At 46.9% G+C, this 16,818-nt stretch overlaps 1 protein-coding gene across 2 annotated transcripts in view; it reads left to right on the top strand.

Annotated features, from left to right (window-relative positions):
* Nucleotides 1-16,818, top strand: part of FAF1 (Fas associated factor 1) — a 1,861,897-nt gene that overhangs the window by 980,144 nt on the left and 864,935 nt on the right. The window lies entirely within an intron of this gene.

Here is a 16,818-nt window from a genome sequence, read left to right as displayed (position 1 = left end):
CGTGCCTCTTTAATCCACTGCCAGACACTCCCTGCTACTTCATCTCACTCTTGTGGGTTCCTTCTTCCTTCCTTTGTGCCGGTTTCCGTCTTTCTCTTCCTCCTTTGTTTCTGTTTGTCTCTCTCTTGGTCTCTGTAAATGTCTGATAAGAAAATATATGCGTGCCAGTCCCCAACAGTGAGTACCCTGGGCCCCACCAGCAACCACTGGCTCAAATTAAGAACTGGCGTGGCCTATTTTGCAGGCGTGGCTTGACCATGCAACTCTCTGCAGACGTATTGTTATCAAAGCCTTACTATGTACATGCAGCGAGCCTATGCCTTCCTTAACTCATGTTATTGGCTCTTTGGTGTATCATTCCGCCTCCCTGCGAATTCTTCCATTGGAATGCATGACAGGACATTCAATCATCGTTCTATTTGTCACAGTTCTTTAACTTCCGTATTCATTCAATACATTACACAATCCCTTTTTGCTATTTTTTCCCAGCACTGGAAAATCCCACATGACAGGCTTTAAAGTGATCAAAAATATTCGAGCATGCAATTGATATAATCCGCATATATGAGTGTCCATGTATACGTGAGTTGGCCTCTAAAGCAGGCTTATTGGCTTTGCCAGTCAATGTTTTATTATGTATGTAGAAACCAGTTAGTCATAGTAACACATCAAACACAAGGCTACTGCTTCAGTTCTTTACGTCCAGGCTGCTGGTTTTCCTGACATTGCAAAATGTATTCCCCAAGTAATGCAAAGTGTAGACTTTAATTATCACGATGGGTATTTTTATTCTTGTTTTTGCAACTCTGCATATACGGAAGCAAACTTGATTAAATACTTTGTTGAAGTTAGCTTGATACATAGACATTTAGGAGCTACGCTAACATAATCTCATAATCGTTACTCATTTCGAAGGGTAAGCAGCATAAGCATTCCCAAGTGTGATAAAATGTACCTCCGAGGGCCCCAGTGGAATGGATCCGTGCTCCCAAAGTCTGCTCATATAATCGACTATGAGGCTGCTATGGATGAATAGCAAAATACAAATCTGGGAGCTCCCCATATCTGGTAATCCGGGGTCAAAACCGGTATCATTTCGGTTAACAATCGGGATTTTACTAGGGATCAATTATTTTTCTTGACACAACCTGAAATGGAAGTTTCTCAACATCTACTTCTATGGCTTTCTCAAAGAAAACACAAAGCCAAACAGCATTCACACTATACAAATGTATTGCCAGTCCTTTTCTGTACCACACAAACCGACTAAACAAACCTTGGCAGAGCCTGTTGGTTTTACTTAAGGTAGCAGGTGTTGATCTGTTATTGCCAGTGGGTTGTGTCTGCCCCATGTGACTGATAGAGCGCGCAGGTCACCCGGCTCTGAGATTTTCCAGATTTTCACGCACTTGGGCCCATGACGTGATTGAGACACTAATTTGTGAGTCGGGCGAGTTTACACACCACTATCAGTACTTTGTATGTGTTTTCTATAACACTATTACCATGGTACCTGACTTACCACAGGCACTTACTTCTTCCTGACGGATCAGGAGCTAGCAGTGGACAAGTGACAAGATAAATCTAAACATTTACTCTATTCATTTATTAACATTTCAATATCTTCATTGACCACAGACACCTGAAGGGTTTTAAGGATTTTATATGGAAAGTAAAATTCAAAGTGACAAGAGTATAAGGCAGATGCAAATCAAACATCAATAATCAGGATTACAAGAATGATATAACTATGGATAAGGGCAAGTACCATTTGGTGCGGAGGCGCATAGTGGGATGGCTGCTTGAGAGAGCAGCTTCGCCGGGCACTTGTTTAACGGCGTTTTAAGTGCGTGAATACAGATCTACCACTTTCGCAAATCACGCCCCTGGCCATCGGAACATGCGGGGCGTGCATCGGGAGAAGAATTGAGCGGCTGAGCCCCCGCTTACAGCAGAAATCACCAGTGAAGTGCGGCCCACGGAAGCAACCATCATGGCGGCCGCCGCGTCCAGCAACACGGGAGCGAGCGGCATTATGTGACTGTGAAACACACCGGCGCTACCCGAGATATATGCGGTGAAAGCCGGAAGCGGACGCACAGTACTGCGGGGGTGAGTGTGGCTGTTAATAAATGCATGTACCGGCGCCTCGTTGCCCTGAAGTATTAGAGGGTCGGTAACACCACTGCGCAAAATGGCGCCGCCCGTCCCCTTCACGGACAGCACTTGCCGGCAATAACCGGCGCCGATCACCCCCTATGACAGAGAGCACGCTAACTGACTGCAGGATAGGAGAAAGGCATGTTAAATACCACTCGCTGCAAGCCTGCCCTGCGGTAACCTTGAACTGACAAGGGAAAGTCGACGGTCATAGGCAGGCAGGCATAACGCACAAAATGGCGGCGCCCATTGACCCAGCAGGCTAACCGGGACCGGGAGCTTTCTCGCCGCTTGCCCCCCCCCGCTGTGAGCGTGTCTGTAGAAGAGTGACTGTCCGGGTGCAAGGCTGTGCTGTGGGGCATGATAGACTGTGCAAGACCACTGGACACAACGAAGACGGATCCACGGGGCGGAATGGGGCAATGGTGTGCATCTGTGACGCGTCAGGTGCCAACTACCCGGCTGCTCCGACTGGAGGGAATGTGCCCATAGACTGAGGAGTGGGGTGGCGGCTCCCGTAGAACGACACTATCCGGCCAACTGAGCTGCTGGCCGACTGGGGTCTGTCCAAAGCACGACCACGACTACACCAGCCGCGCTACCCTCACCGCAGGGACCCCCTACGCATGTGGAGCACCCGACTTGTAAATTTCGGGCAATTACTGGGTGGCATTGTGCTGTTCGTTCTGGTGCCGGTCCACCGTGAAGAGCCCTGGATGCGATGTGGAGGTGCTGCTGCCGCGCTACTCAAACTCAGTCTATGTAGCAGCTAAATGCCGGAAAAACGGAGGTCCTTCTCCTGGGAAAAAACCCCAGCCATTGGAGCGATCATTGGTGGCCCTCTGTGCTTGGCCCCACCCCCGTGCCAAAAAATGTTGTCAAAAATCTAGGTGTCTGGCTCGACCCCTCACTTAACTTTCAGTCCCACACGAAGAAAGTGGCAGCTACGTGTGTGGGTCTAATGAGGAGCCTCAACCCTATACTTGGATTTTTTGACTCCAAAACCCGCCAGCTCATCATTCAATCTATGATCCTTGCCCGGCTGGATTATGCCAATGTCTTACTCTTGGGGGCAAACAAAGCAGAACTAGCAAGGCTGCAACGTATCCAAAACTCGGCCGCCAGAGCAGTGGTTGGTCTCCCACGTAGGTGCTCTGCCAGAACCACCATCCGCAATTTACACTGGCTACCAATTGAATCTCGTATTCACTTCAAAATCCTTACCATGGCATTTAAAATTCTCAACTCTGATTGTCCTGAACTCCTACGCCCGCTTCTGGTACCCTACACTCCCCAGCGCACCCTGCGCTCTCTGGGACAGCACCTCGTGACGGTCCCCCGAACTAAGCTCTGTAGAACGGGTGGACGTTCCTTCAAAGTCTTAGGGGCCAAACTATGGAACTCCCTACCTCCTCACATCCGTACCCAAACCAATCTGATCGCGTTCCGAAAGGAACTCAAAACCCATCTCTTCTCTGTCATCTAATTCCTCTGTTGGTTCCCCCCCTCTCCTCAGGTACTGGTTGGGATAGCGCCGGGACGCTCCGTTGCTGGGGCAGCTGTTGCGCTTTAACAAATAAATAACATAACATAACATAGGTGGAAACCAGACACGGGCTGCGCAGTCATAACAATCTGCTGCATTTCATCACACAGCGGGAGGACGCCTTGCTGGGCTCCAGGTACGGTTGGCACGTTCCCTGATACTGCGGCGGAGCTTAATTAGGCACAATGGGCAAGCCAGAGAAACCCCAGGCCAAATTGACGTTCGAGCCCCGGAAAACGCCTAAAGGGCAGACCGTGCCCTCAGAAAAAGATGTGGAACCGGAAACCAGTGAAGGCAGTGCCATGGAAAGCATATTGAAAGCCATCCAAGTCAATTTACAGGACATTAATGGCAAGTTGGATCACCTCACAGGACGAGTGGACAGCATGGCGGCTAAATTAGACAAACAAGGGGAGAGGCTAGATACCGCCGAAAACAGGATATCCAGCGTGGAGGACGTATCTCATGCCACAGCAACCAAATGCACAGGCATGGAGAAAGTACTGGAGGTTATTAAGGCAAAGTCAGAGGAGTTGGAAGCCGCTCACGCGGGCCTGCCGGAATCCACCAACACTGGCAGGATGGAGCCATACATCGAACAACTCTGCAGAGACATCTTCGGTGCTGAAGCGCTGTCGACAATCTTCATCGTGGAGCGAGCACACAGATCACTAGCCCCAAGACCTGCACCAGGAGCCACGCCGAGACCGATTGTGGCCCGGATACTTAACTACAGGGACAGAGACACTATATTGAGGCTGGCTCGGGAGAAAGGCGAGATACACCACCAAGGCAGCAAGTTAGAATTCTATCCGGACTACACCTTTGCGGTACAAAAGGCTCGACGGGAGTACAATGACGTCAAAGCCAAGCTCCGGGAACTACGTGTCCCTACGCCATGCTCTATCCTGCTCGGCTAAAGGTCACCTGGGAGGACAAGCCGATATTTCTATCAACGCCTAAAGCTGCAATGGAATTCATAAAGAAGACGGCGAACAAAGGTAAACGATCGGATCGTAGGGACAGGAACCTAGACTCTGATTAAGGTAAGCCATTGCAAAGACATGTGAATTGCAGTCCACACCATCGTCACAATATATGTGCTAGCTGTGCGGAGGAGCGAACAGGCTCCAATTAGGTTCATTTCTCACCATTTGACTATGACACCAGTCATGCGATGCACAGACACTGGAACTAATATGCATGACTCACATCTAGACTCCAGAGGTGCAGCGCTGCTTACGGGACAGCTAGACTGACCCTCATTGTGGGAGGTGCTAAACCAGCGGCCAGAAGAGACACTTGGTATAGCATTGTATGCTGCCGCCACGAGCAACTGCTCACACTCATATTTCCCTATTGCGGCCTGTATGGACCTACGCTATGCAATGCACTGGAGTAAGACTGAGCTATACTGTAGAACCTGGGGTGTTGCACCTTTTTCGTTACACAACGTGCTGCTTAACTGCCATAGGCTGTCAAGTGGTAGTTATGCACTTTCCCGAGGTCGAGCATATAGCTCGCTGCCCTAAGCTACGTGTTTACTAAGGTTAGAATGTATGATGCTTAGTAGGTCTCGATACGTAAGTTATGGCGATTTTATGCATGAACTGTAAGATGTACCTGGACACTGCGAGATCTGTAAAACACTCTTCTACAATGCCCGCACCCCTTAACCAGGGTGTCAGAGGGTGCCCCCGGCGGACCTCTACTTGGGAGATCCCCACAAAGTTATGTTGTCTAAAACAGTTAACTGAGGAATATGGCTTCGGCAAAATTGGGTTGTCGGAGTGGGTGGGTTGGGGACATGTTGGGGGGGGGTGTTGGGTTGTTCTACGCTTCGAGGGGCCGATGCATTTAAGATGCATCGCTGTAATCCACACGACACGCTGTACAGTTAGTTCTGAGTCCCACATCATGAAACTGCATCATATGGTAATGGGAATGTATTGCTACGAACGTTCACAATATATCTGACGTCCTTCAAAGGGTACTGCTAGAGACGAGAGTTTGAGATTATTGACATGGAATGTTAGAGGCTTCACGCACCCTAAAAAAATTAGACAAGTCTTGGCATGTCTGGACCGATATGGGGTTGACATAGCGCTCCTACAAGAGACACACATTGACCCAACATCCCGCAGAAATATTGGAACACGCTGGGCTGAGGCTAGCTATGCTGCTAACTACTCCACATACTCAAGGGGGGGTCATGACACTCATCAAAAAAGGTACTGGTTAAAAAATAGATCGCTCAATCATCGACACAGGTGGCAGATACGTCATCATATCTGGTAGGATCAGAGGGCAACACATGACATTGGTTAATGCATACGGGCCAAACATAGATTCCCCAGATTTCTTTCAGGAAATAGGGGCACACCTGGTTGAATTCAGTGACACAACTGTTGTCTGGTGGGGGGGGGGGGGGGGGGGGGGGGGGGGGATTTCAATGTGGTACTAGACAATGCTCTGGATCGCTCTGCTGCGTCCATGGAACCTCACAGGCAAGCTAGAGCAAAGATAAAGGACATAATGGAGGATGTCTCCCTCAGGGACATCTGGAGAGTTAAACACCCGGTCATTCCAAGGGCTAAACATGTGAATATGGCTTACAATAGCTGGTCAAGAATAGACTTCTGGTTGGGTTCAGATACTGCGGTCTTATGGACGAAAAAAATAAAAACACTGCCTAGAACACTATCGGACCACAACCCGATACTACTTACACTGAACATCCCACACTACACGCCCCCACCCTTTAGCTGGAAATTTAATGCTAGGGCGCTGCTGGACCCGATCTTCGCAGACACGCTAGACAAAGCCATTAAAGAATTCTTTCACTTAAATGTCGACTCAGTAGATGACCCTGGAACACTTTGGGAAGCCTTCAAAGTGACCATTAGAGGAGTGTGTATGAGCACAACCACTGGGATACTAAGAGACATCAGAACACAGATCAAGAATCTGGAGAAACGCATAAAAGACCTAGAAATACACTATGAAAAGACGAACAAGGCCGACTTACTAGCGGAGATCAGAACGCTTGCAACGGAACATCAGAAGTTTGCTGAGGACGAACTGAAATATGTCACCAAAAGACCGATTGCAAGGCAGTTTGGAGAGGGTGGAAGGCCAGGTAGAATACTAGCCAGGAAAATCTGTGCACTTAAAAGCCCCCAATGTGTACTACAGGTGAAGGACGGGGAGGGTAATGTTTACACACAGCCAAAAGATATATTGAATAGTTTTGTCCATAATTATAAGTCCCTCTATACCGCGCAGCACCACAGAGCGAAACATTAGACTACCTCCATAACATAGCTATAGCCTGGTTATCTGACCACCAAAGGGAATATCTTGCACAACCCATCACGGTAGAAGAGGTAACGGCAATCATACTGACCCTACCCAATGGCAAGGCATCCGGGCCAGACGGTTTCACCGGCGAGTTCTATAAAAAATATGCTGACACACTGGCCCCTTATTTGGTAGAAATGTATGGAGCTGCGTTTGATCAAGCTGTGCTACCTCCCACACTGCGTGAAGCCGTCATAATCGCATTGTTAAAACCGGGTAAAGACCCAGAGCTCTGCGATTCATATCGGCCGCTATCCCTACTGAACGTAGACTCGAAAATACTGGCCAAACTCTTGGCAGAGCGTCTACAGCCCCTGATGACTAACCTGATCCTACCGGACCAGGCCGGCTTTATCCCAACCAGAGCCACCTCCCATAACACAAGGACACTTTTTGCAGTATCCCACTACCTTGACCCTCAAACCAAAGCCGCCGCAGTACTTTTAGACGCCGCCAAAGCATTTGACTTAATTGAATGGTCTTCCTTATTAACAATATTACAAAGGATGGGTTTTCCACCTAGATGCATCACCTGGGTTAAACTGCTTTATACATCGCCCGGGGCCAGAGTTCGTGTAAACGGATATGTTTCAGCCCCCTTCAGCATAAACAGAGGCACTAGGCAGGGATGCCCACTGTCACCATTGCTCTTTGCTATCGCGCTAGAGCCGCTGGCGTGCATTATACGTCAGACGCATAACCACTCGGCCATTCACTTCCCAAGCAGACCACTACACATATCACTATATGCGGACGATCTGCTCTTTTACGTTCGGGAACCTGAGCAAAACTTATGCCCGCTGTTCAGAGAATACGTGAAGTTTGGCAGACACTCTGGGCTTCAAATAAACTGGGATAAATCAATCATCATCCCCCTCACAGACTCCACTACCCCGTACACTCAGGACTTCCCACTGGACTGGCAAACAGACCCGACCAGATACCTGGGGATATGGTACAGTAGAAACCCGGAGGAGGTCATCAGGACTAATTATGGCAGGATTGTGGCGCAATTGGAGGTAAAGGTGGATAGATGGATCAAACTCCCACTGTCCCTGGCTGATCGTATGACCATAGTAAAAATGAATATCCTTCCGAAATTCTTATACTTATTTAACAACATCCCCATAACACCGCCGAAGGAGGTGTTTAAAGGTATAACGTCTTTAGTACTGAAATTAATTTGGGCAGGGAAACAGGCGCGAATAGAACTCCTCACGCTCCCCTATGAGAGGGGCGGTTTCTGTATCCCAGACTTCTATCTGTATTATCTATGTGCTCAGGCACACTATGCAGCACATTGGTACCATCCTACACCCTACTTGACACACACTGCAGTGGAGGAAGGGGATGCAGCACCTATACCGCTAACTGCTATCATCACGCACAAAAGACCACCTCTGCACGCAGCTGACATAAATAGTATCGATACAACCGCGCATGCTTGGCACACACTCGGCAGATTAACGCACAAACTCCCTTTATATGCTCCGGCCCTACCGCTGCACCACCATCCCAAACTGTCGGTCACAAACTAAAAAGTCGGGAGGGACAACCTAAGGCAAATAGGCCTCGATAGCTTTGGGGATCTACACAACGAAGGGTCTTTCCGCCAACTGGAGGAGCTCACATACATTAGCAATCCCACAATGCTATTTAAGTTCACATATTACAGGTTGCAGAGGGCGATCCGCGATTTATACCCAGACTACCCGTCGGAACCTCCCTGTCTGCACACGCTGCAACTGCTCATCACCTCCAAAAACACTTCCCATTTAGTATCCAGGTTATATAAAATGGCACAAAGTGAAATCCCATACAACCCAGAGAAATCGATGCGCAGGTGGAATGCGATATTGCCGGAACCCTTATCGGAAATAGAATGGTCTGCAACATGCACTATCATTAAACTGCTAACGCCGAATGGCAACCTGCGAATAACGCATTTAAAGTATTTGCACCAAACACACTACACCCCACAACGCATGCAGAAATATGGGTTGAGTGAGGAGGCCTCCTGTAAGAGATGTGGGGCGCAGGATGCCGACTTCGCGCACCTGGCCTGGTATTGCCCTAAAATACATGATTATTGGGAAAAAGTGACCGGCACACTGGGTACGATGGTTAGTGCAGAGATCGAATGCTCTATGAAGGTATGCTTGTTGGGTCTATTAACAACTGTCAAGGCACGTAGACGCAAGTTCTGTGCGATAGCGCTACTGTTAGCTAAAAGACAAGTGTCCAAATGCTGGGGGGGTAAATTGTATCCGAATGCTAAAGCTTGGCTCAAAGACATGACGTACTGCAGGGACAAGCTGGTCACCTACGAAGAGGAGTTGCCAAGGAAAGCACGTCCCAAAGACTTTTGGTGTTATTTAACGGATCACTTATCAGCGCTAGAAGTGGGAACAGAGCCATGCTAACTGTCAATCTATTGAGGCATGTATGAGGCCGTTGTTGTGACATGTAACATTCCTGACACACACGGATAAAGGCACTAACTATGTATGTACAATGCTAAAATTCTCATTCTATAATGTGTTACTGTGGAGGAAGGATGCAGGAGTGTACCGGTCTTTAGAAGCTTGTTCTACTTACCTTATGCTAGTTGCATTACTATTAAAAAATAGTTCTCTTTCCTTGCGTCACAAACAGCATGAGTAACAGCAAGAAAATAGTCAACGACATGATGTGCTCTTGCACTAGAATTTATTCACTATCGGAATTTGTAGTTGCACCATGGCATGTATCACAGACCTGATTATGGCTGCCGGCCCCTGGGTTGTAGGCATATAGCTGTGTTCTTGTGCAGTTTGACAACATCAATAAAGCTCTTTTGAACTAAAAAAAAAAAAGTACCATTTGGTGCGAATAGGACTCTATTGGGTAAGGGTAACAGGGAACATGCTATTCAGTTTCAGGCTTATACTAGGGAAGATAAATTTAAAACACATTAGTCAGTGAATTCCCAAAACCTATAAGTGATTCTAACCCTAAACTTAGTCTATCTAATCAACTAAACTTAGATCCTACACATCAAAATTATTCATCACACTATTCAAGCAAAACAGTTTCAATGTGCCCTACAGGAAGGGGAAAATGGGAACATACTAATAAACAAATTGCATATGCATCATTAGAGAGAACAGAGAGAATAGCATGGGTATAGAGGCTTTATTAAAGAGCAGGAAGGAAAAGGGACAGTAAACGGACACCCACTGAAATATTTACCTAGGACAGGAATGAGGACTAACCCTGGCCACGGGTCAGCTTCGGGAAAAGACGAGGACAAGGACCCTCAAGGATTTAGGATGCCAGTAGGTGAGCAGGCACAGCTCACGAAAAATCAGGACAGGATACCCCTCAGGACATTGGGTCAGGACTGGGCTCACCAAAGGGCACGACCAACACCTGCAGCTTCGGATGCAACGCCTGCACTACCCCCTCACTGCACGGAATCCGCCAATAACCCCGATTGGGTTCTCGAATCTCCCAGCAAAGTGCTTCGCCAGCACTTAAGACTATTTCCACCCCTTGGAGTTTGTGGAAAATTCTGACAGAGCGCTCCTCAGCTCTCTGTATCAATCACCTATAGAGTCGTGGGGTCGGTGACAGGTCAGCTATTCGGACAAGTTGGACAACTTCTCTAACTAAAACTAAGCTAGATATACCCTTTTCGGGTTCCTAGACCACCCACAAATGTTGCAAGTGACAGGGTCCCAGCTTACGATTGGTCAGGAGAGGTGATTAGGTCATTGTCACCACCTAAAATTCTGTGTTCCCACACTTAATATTTATTTTTCAGTACCCACCCCTTACATTCCTGTTCCCAGGCATACGTGTAGAAGAGGACAATAGAGTACACAGTAATGTATCAAAATGTTTCGTTTTCAGGTACAGTTCGGCTCCCCTGGTCAGGTCACAGTTCACTTTCTCATGAGCATCTCAGCCTCAGCAGCCAGCTGGCGAGGTATTGCTTCTGCGCAGTTTGACTTCTCCCTCATCACATGACGGGGTCGTGATGGGTTTCAAAGATGGTCCTGCTCCCCACTCCCAGGCCCCAAATACACGGTACATGAAAAGTAAGCGAAAACAAATTAGAAACACAGAAAAAATGAATACACTGTACACCATGATAATCTACACTGCACCCCTTACTTCATAATAACTATAGCGGTTAAGGGTTAAGCGGAAATAGATAGAAATGCAAAGTAGCATGGGCAAGCAGAAAGCGTGTTTAGACACAAGCGGCCATTTTTAGCTACAATGCGCATGAGTGAACTCTCCCTCCAAAACTGCGAGTGCGTCACATCACATGGGTATGACCGACGCATGCGCAGACTGAATTTCTGCGAAGCGGCCATTCTGTAGTATGCAAGCATGGTTAGAATTAATAGACACATAAGCAAGCATCTCTGGGACACCCGCGTGTACTGGAAATGTGAAACATTAATAACAAACAGGGTTGGTTAATACTATTACAAGTTAACGAGGTTCGTGAATGAGAGTAAGTTGCTTTATGTGCGAATCCTTACTCCATCAATCCCCTCTTTGATGATATTTACTATCATCACTATTAATGGAAACAGATGCCAACTTCTTTCAAATCTCACTCATCTCAATCTCTACAAATTTGTTGTTGAGCCTCTTCTCAGCATCCTTATTGGGATGGAAACTCTTGGCCTTTTTATAAATCTGATTTCTTAACTCTTCTAATTCAAGTTCGTCAATATTTCTCTTGAGTCCTTTCTTATTTACCGTATACTTCTTTCTACACTTTTGACATTTGCAGCAAATTATTATTATGAACACAATCAGACTTATTCCAGCGATTGGCATCAGTATTTTCCCTACAAGGCTACGACCGATGTTAGAAAACCAACTACCTACAGAGGAGAGACCATCAGTCAGTCTCTTCCAGGCACTATCAACATCCAGTGGTTTGAGTTCTTTTTCCAAATTAGTTATGTTTTGTACATATTTCTTAATCTCAACGCTTTTATCAGGAATGTAAGTGCAACAATGTTGCGCCTTCAGCATTCGGCAGACTCCGCCCTCTTTTGCCAATAAGGTATCAAGAGCAAGGCGATTCTGTAAAACCATTGATCTGATCGCAACCATTTCAGTATTGACCAACAGGAATCCAGCAGCAGTGTCAGTTGACAACCGATCCACTACTGTAGACAATTTGCGGATCCGGTGAGTATTCAGAACCACTCCCACTCCAGGTATCAGTGCACGAAATATATCACCTATAATTTCTCCTACACTTTCACATCTACTGCGTACTAAACCATTAGTATTTTCATTGCTTCCAGCGGCGTTGTTCACATGTTATATTTTCGGGAAGACAATGCCAAAATAGCAGCTTCCATACTAGTGATCCGGCAATTTGAAATAAGCCTTGTTTCCACATATATAATAAATTCCGGGAAACACAGGTTCTGACCCATTTTTGAAACCCCAACCTCCAATTACCTTGTAATTATGTTCGCATTCATGGGAACCGATGAATACATTGTTATAATAACTAGTCTTTTCTCTATGAAGACAGAGTTTCCCTTTCCGTTCAAAATCCAGCAACAACACAGGACCTGCTTCGCCATTTGAGGTGCCCTCCATGCTTTCAGCCCATTTAGGAGTTTTCTGCCCCTTATCATTGGCCTTTCTTTGGAAACTCTCCCTTCTCTTTTCTGCCATTTTCAAAAACATTTTCTCTTACTCATGTAATGAACAAGTCAAATTATCTCTTCGAGCTTCATTCAAATCTATGTCACCTATAGTCAGAAAGTATTCTCCCATGTAACGAGTCACTTCACTTCTGACATGCACAAGGTTCAGGTGTCCCCGAATAGGCAGTTCAGAAAAAATCACGTCAGTGTTTGAATAGTAGTACTGTAAAGTGCGGCTATAAAATAAGCTTGCTAATATACTACAGGAAATTCGATAGGTCAGGGGTAAATGGTGATAGGTCACGCCTTCAGCTACTGAGGTGGGTAGCTTCATGCAAACATAACAATCTTCTATTTCCATACCTTCTACATAATGCACTAAAAGATTTGCAAAGACATTTAAATGTGATCTGTTTCTCATTCTGTGAAAATGTAGTCCTTCCTCATCTGGTGCTTCTAAGTCAGGTCGTGTATGTCTCAGGCTAACTGAATTGTCATGTTTTTCTATACTTCGTGGTGTTTCTTTGGTATGTACAACTTCTGCGTCTGACGTCATGGATTTAGTAGGATACAGGTTAGTATCTTTACTTATCATAAAAGGTATGAAGACTGTTAGCCCTATCCATACTACTATTACTATTGCTACGCTGCATAAGCATATTTTACAGCAAGTTTTACAACAATTTTCCCTAGGTCTTCCATTCACATTTGAATCAGACATTTTAGCTTACAGGTGGCTTTCCAACCCCTCTTTGTTTCTCAACACAAGAGGCTTACGCAGTTTTACTTTCACGGTGGGTCTTCTTCCTCAGGGCTCAGATCCTCGTTCGAATCTTGATCGCTTCTGTCATTCACTTCAGGATCATCAATCTCTTCCAACACCAAGTAGGTCCATTCAGGACTCCGATAGTTTTTATTTAGTCTTTTCACTCTGGTACTGCGTCTGTTTTGCTGAGTTCCTGCTCTCTGTCTTTCGCTAGCAGCTCTTTTTCAGTCTTCTATTTTCTCCTCTACTGTTTTCAATCTTAGTTTCAGTCTCTTTATGTATCTGGGTTCACTTTTCTTCTTGAGCCTTTTAGTTGTCGAGGTAACTAGGCCCTCTTCGTGAGCTCTTTTATTTTCGCTCTATTGTGGCACTATTGTTTTGGCAGTGTCCTTTTCCCTTCCTGACTGACTAGTTCCAGGTCTTTCTTCAGCTTCTTCTGCCTGGTTTCTAAGCTGGCCTTGTTCAGGTATATTCTGTATTTGACTTTGTGTTTCAACTGATTTGGACTCTGCTTCCTGAACACGTTCATCTATGTCTATCTATTCCTGTTCATGCACTTCGAACCCTTGATTTTCTTCCGCATGAACTTCAGCTTTAATTACTATCTGTCCCTTTTCAGTCTCTGGAGTCTTTGGAGGGGTGTCGATGACTTGGTCTGTCCCTACTTGACCTATTTCCTGATCAGGTCTGACGTGAATCTCGATAACCTGACCTTCTTCTTCTAGCCCTGTCTCGTCCTCACTATCCCACTCTCTATTTAGGTAGGAATATTTTCTGGTTCTTAATGGATCAAGAATCAGGTCGTCTGCTGGGAACCACTCATCTTGACTGGTGCTCGGTAGTATTACATCAGCTAGATCCGGACCCTCGTCTGGAGTCTCTTCAGCTGCACCACCTTCAGCCTCAGCCGCCTCTTCTTCGGTTACCTTCTTGGTATGGCTGGCATGAATCCACTTCGGCACGCCAGCACACTTAACAGCAGTGGTAGTTACAAGGATCACTTGCCTTGGCTTTCCCCACTTTGGTCCAAGGCAACTCTTCCGGGTGTGCTTCTTCAACACCACCCAATCCCCAGGTTTCAGTTTATGGGCTGGAGTGGTTGCCATTCGACAGCAGTCTCCCCAATCTGGTGAGAGATAAAACGCACTTGGTCACCCAGCTGCCTGCAGTATTTTAGCACCAAATCATCAGAAATACTCAGCAGTTTGTGTCCAGGTACCCATGCCTGTCGCATCACTCTTCCCATTAGTACTTCATGGGGGCTCAGGCCTGTCTTTCGGTTTGGAATACTTCTCAATCCCATCAAGACAAGGGGTAAAGCTTCTATCCAGTTCAATTTTGTAGAATTACACATCTTGGCCAATCTAGACTTTATAGTGCCATTCACTTGTTCGACTATTCCAGAAGCCTCTGGACGATATGCACAGTGTAGCTTAGGCTCAATCTTGAATGCTGTATAGAGCTCCTTTAAGATTTCGTTGGCAAAGTGCCCACCTCTGTCTGTTTCAATTGTCTCTGGAAAACCATACCTAGGTATTAGCTCCCTGAGTAACAATTTGGCTACAGTAAGGGCATCATTTTTCTTTGCTGGGTATGCTTCCACCCACCTTGAGAACAGGCAAACTATTACCAAGACATATTTGTATCCTTTACACATGGGCAACTGAATAAAGTCTGCCTGTAGTCTGACAAAGGGACCTTCTGCCCTTCCAATTGTACTTTGCTCTACTACAGTCCTCTTCCCTGCGTTGATCTGCTGACACACTAGGCACCTCTGGCAGAGCATATCCGCAATGTTTCTGAATTTTGAGTTATAGAACACTTGGTGAAACATACGGCACATTGCATCCCTCCCAATATGGGTGTCTCCATGTATCATCCTGGCCATTGGGGTAGCCATGCTATCTGGCAACACAGGTACACCTGTCTTATCAACCATAACACCATCTCTTTCCCTGAGCTGACATTCCTCAGTCTCCCATCTTTGCTTTTCCTCCTCCTCTGCTGCTTGCTGCAACTCTTAATCGCCGCATTTCCTGCCTAATTATCTCCCCTCGCCCTGATTGGGACACACCCACTAGAGTCCACGCCCCCTTAGTCCTAGCTATAAAAAACGCGCTGAACTACAAGCGAGTCAGATAACTTGGACCCTCCTGAGGCGCAGCCGGGAGTAGAAAGAGATTGAATTATTCACTGTTTTAAAACTTAAATACTGTATTTTTTGGCACTTAAATTTTAACTCACTCACCCCTCCTGGGACACATCCTTTGTGTGCAGGCACCTTTCCACGCTGAAAACGAGCGCTGGTAAGGGCGAAATCGCCGCATTTCCTGCCTAATTATCTCCCCTCGCCCTGATTGGGACACGCCCAATAGAGGCCACGCCTCCACCTATCCCCTCCCTTCAAAACATGTGCATGTACCGGAAGCGCAGTGGACGAGCGCAGCGGGCGCGACGAAAGCGCGCCGAAGGCGCGCATAAGGCAAGCTCGTCTGTGCTCGTCCGTGCCGAGACTGGGCCTAGGGCTACCCCCCCTACATCACAGGCTACAAAACTCAGACATTACAGCTCGGAAACTCTCATGGGATTAAGACCCACCGGCAGGGACTGCCTTCAGTCCCAGTTTCATGCAGAAAACATCCCACATACCTGCCCCTCCTGCCAATCAACCCTGAAACCTAAGCCGGCGCAAGACCATTCACATGAGTACCGCATGTTCTTGCTCAACTGCAGATCCCTGCCCAAACACAGGGCAGAGTTTGCATTATTGCTGGAAGAACGTATGCCAGACATAGTTTTCCTAACAGAAACATGGCTGGCCACAGATTTGGACCCCGCGGTAATCACAGCTCTCCCTCCCGGCTTCCAAATCACTCGGCTGGACCGCCCTGAGGGCAGAGGAGGAGGTCTAGCTATTATTTACAAAGACCAATTCCTCTGTCGAGTTATTCCGGAGACCATACCTGACTGCGAGAGCCTAGCCTTCTGCCTCGAACTCTCCCCTAACACCTGCTTCACAGGTACTCTAATTTACCGCCCTCCAGGCCCTGCCAAACAATTCCACAACCTCCTCGCCTCGATTGTGCCGGAACGTGTCAGCACTTCCTCGAACTTCACCCTGTTAGGGGATCTTAATTGCCACTTTGACTCCACAACCGATCACATAGCTACCATGATGATAAATGACCTAGTCAGAGCTAGTCTGTCCAGTCTACACTGGCTGCCAGTCCGCCAAAGAATCCACTTCAAAGCCTTGTGTATTGCCCACTTGGCTTTCTGGGACAAAGGCCCAATCATCACCCGCGACCTAATCT

The sequence above is a fragment of the Lissotriton vulgaris genome, chromosome 1_1 (genome assembly GCF_964263255.1).
Source record: "Lissotriton vulgaris chromosome 1_1, aLisVul1.2, whole genome shotgun sequence".
In the NCBI taxonomy this organism is placed as follows: Eukaryota; Metazoa; Chordata; class Amphibia; order Caudata; family Salamandridae; genus Lissotriton; species Lissotriton vulgaris.
This window is presented reverse-complemented; position numbering and strand designations above follow the sequence as displayed.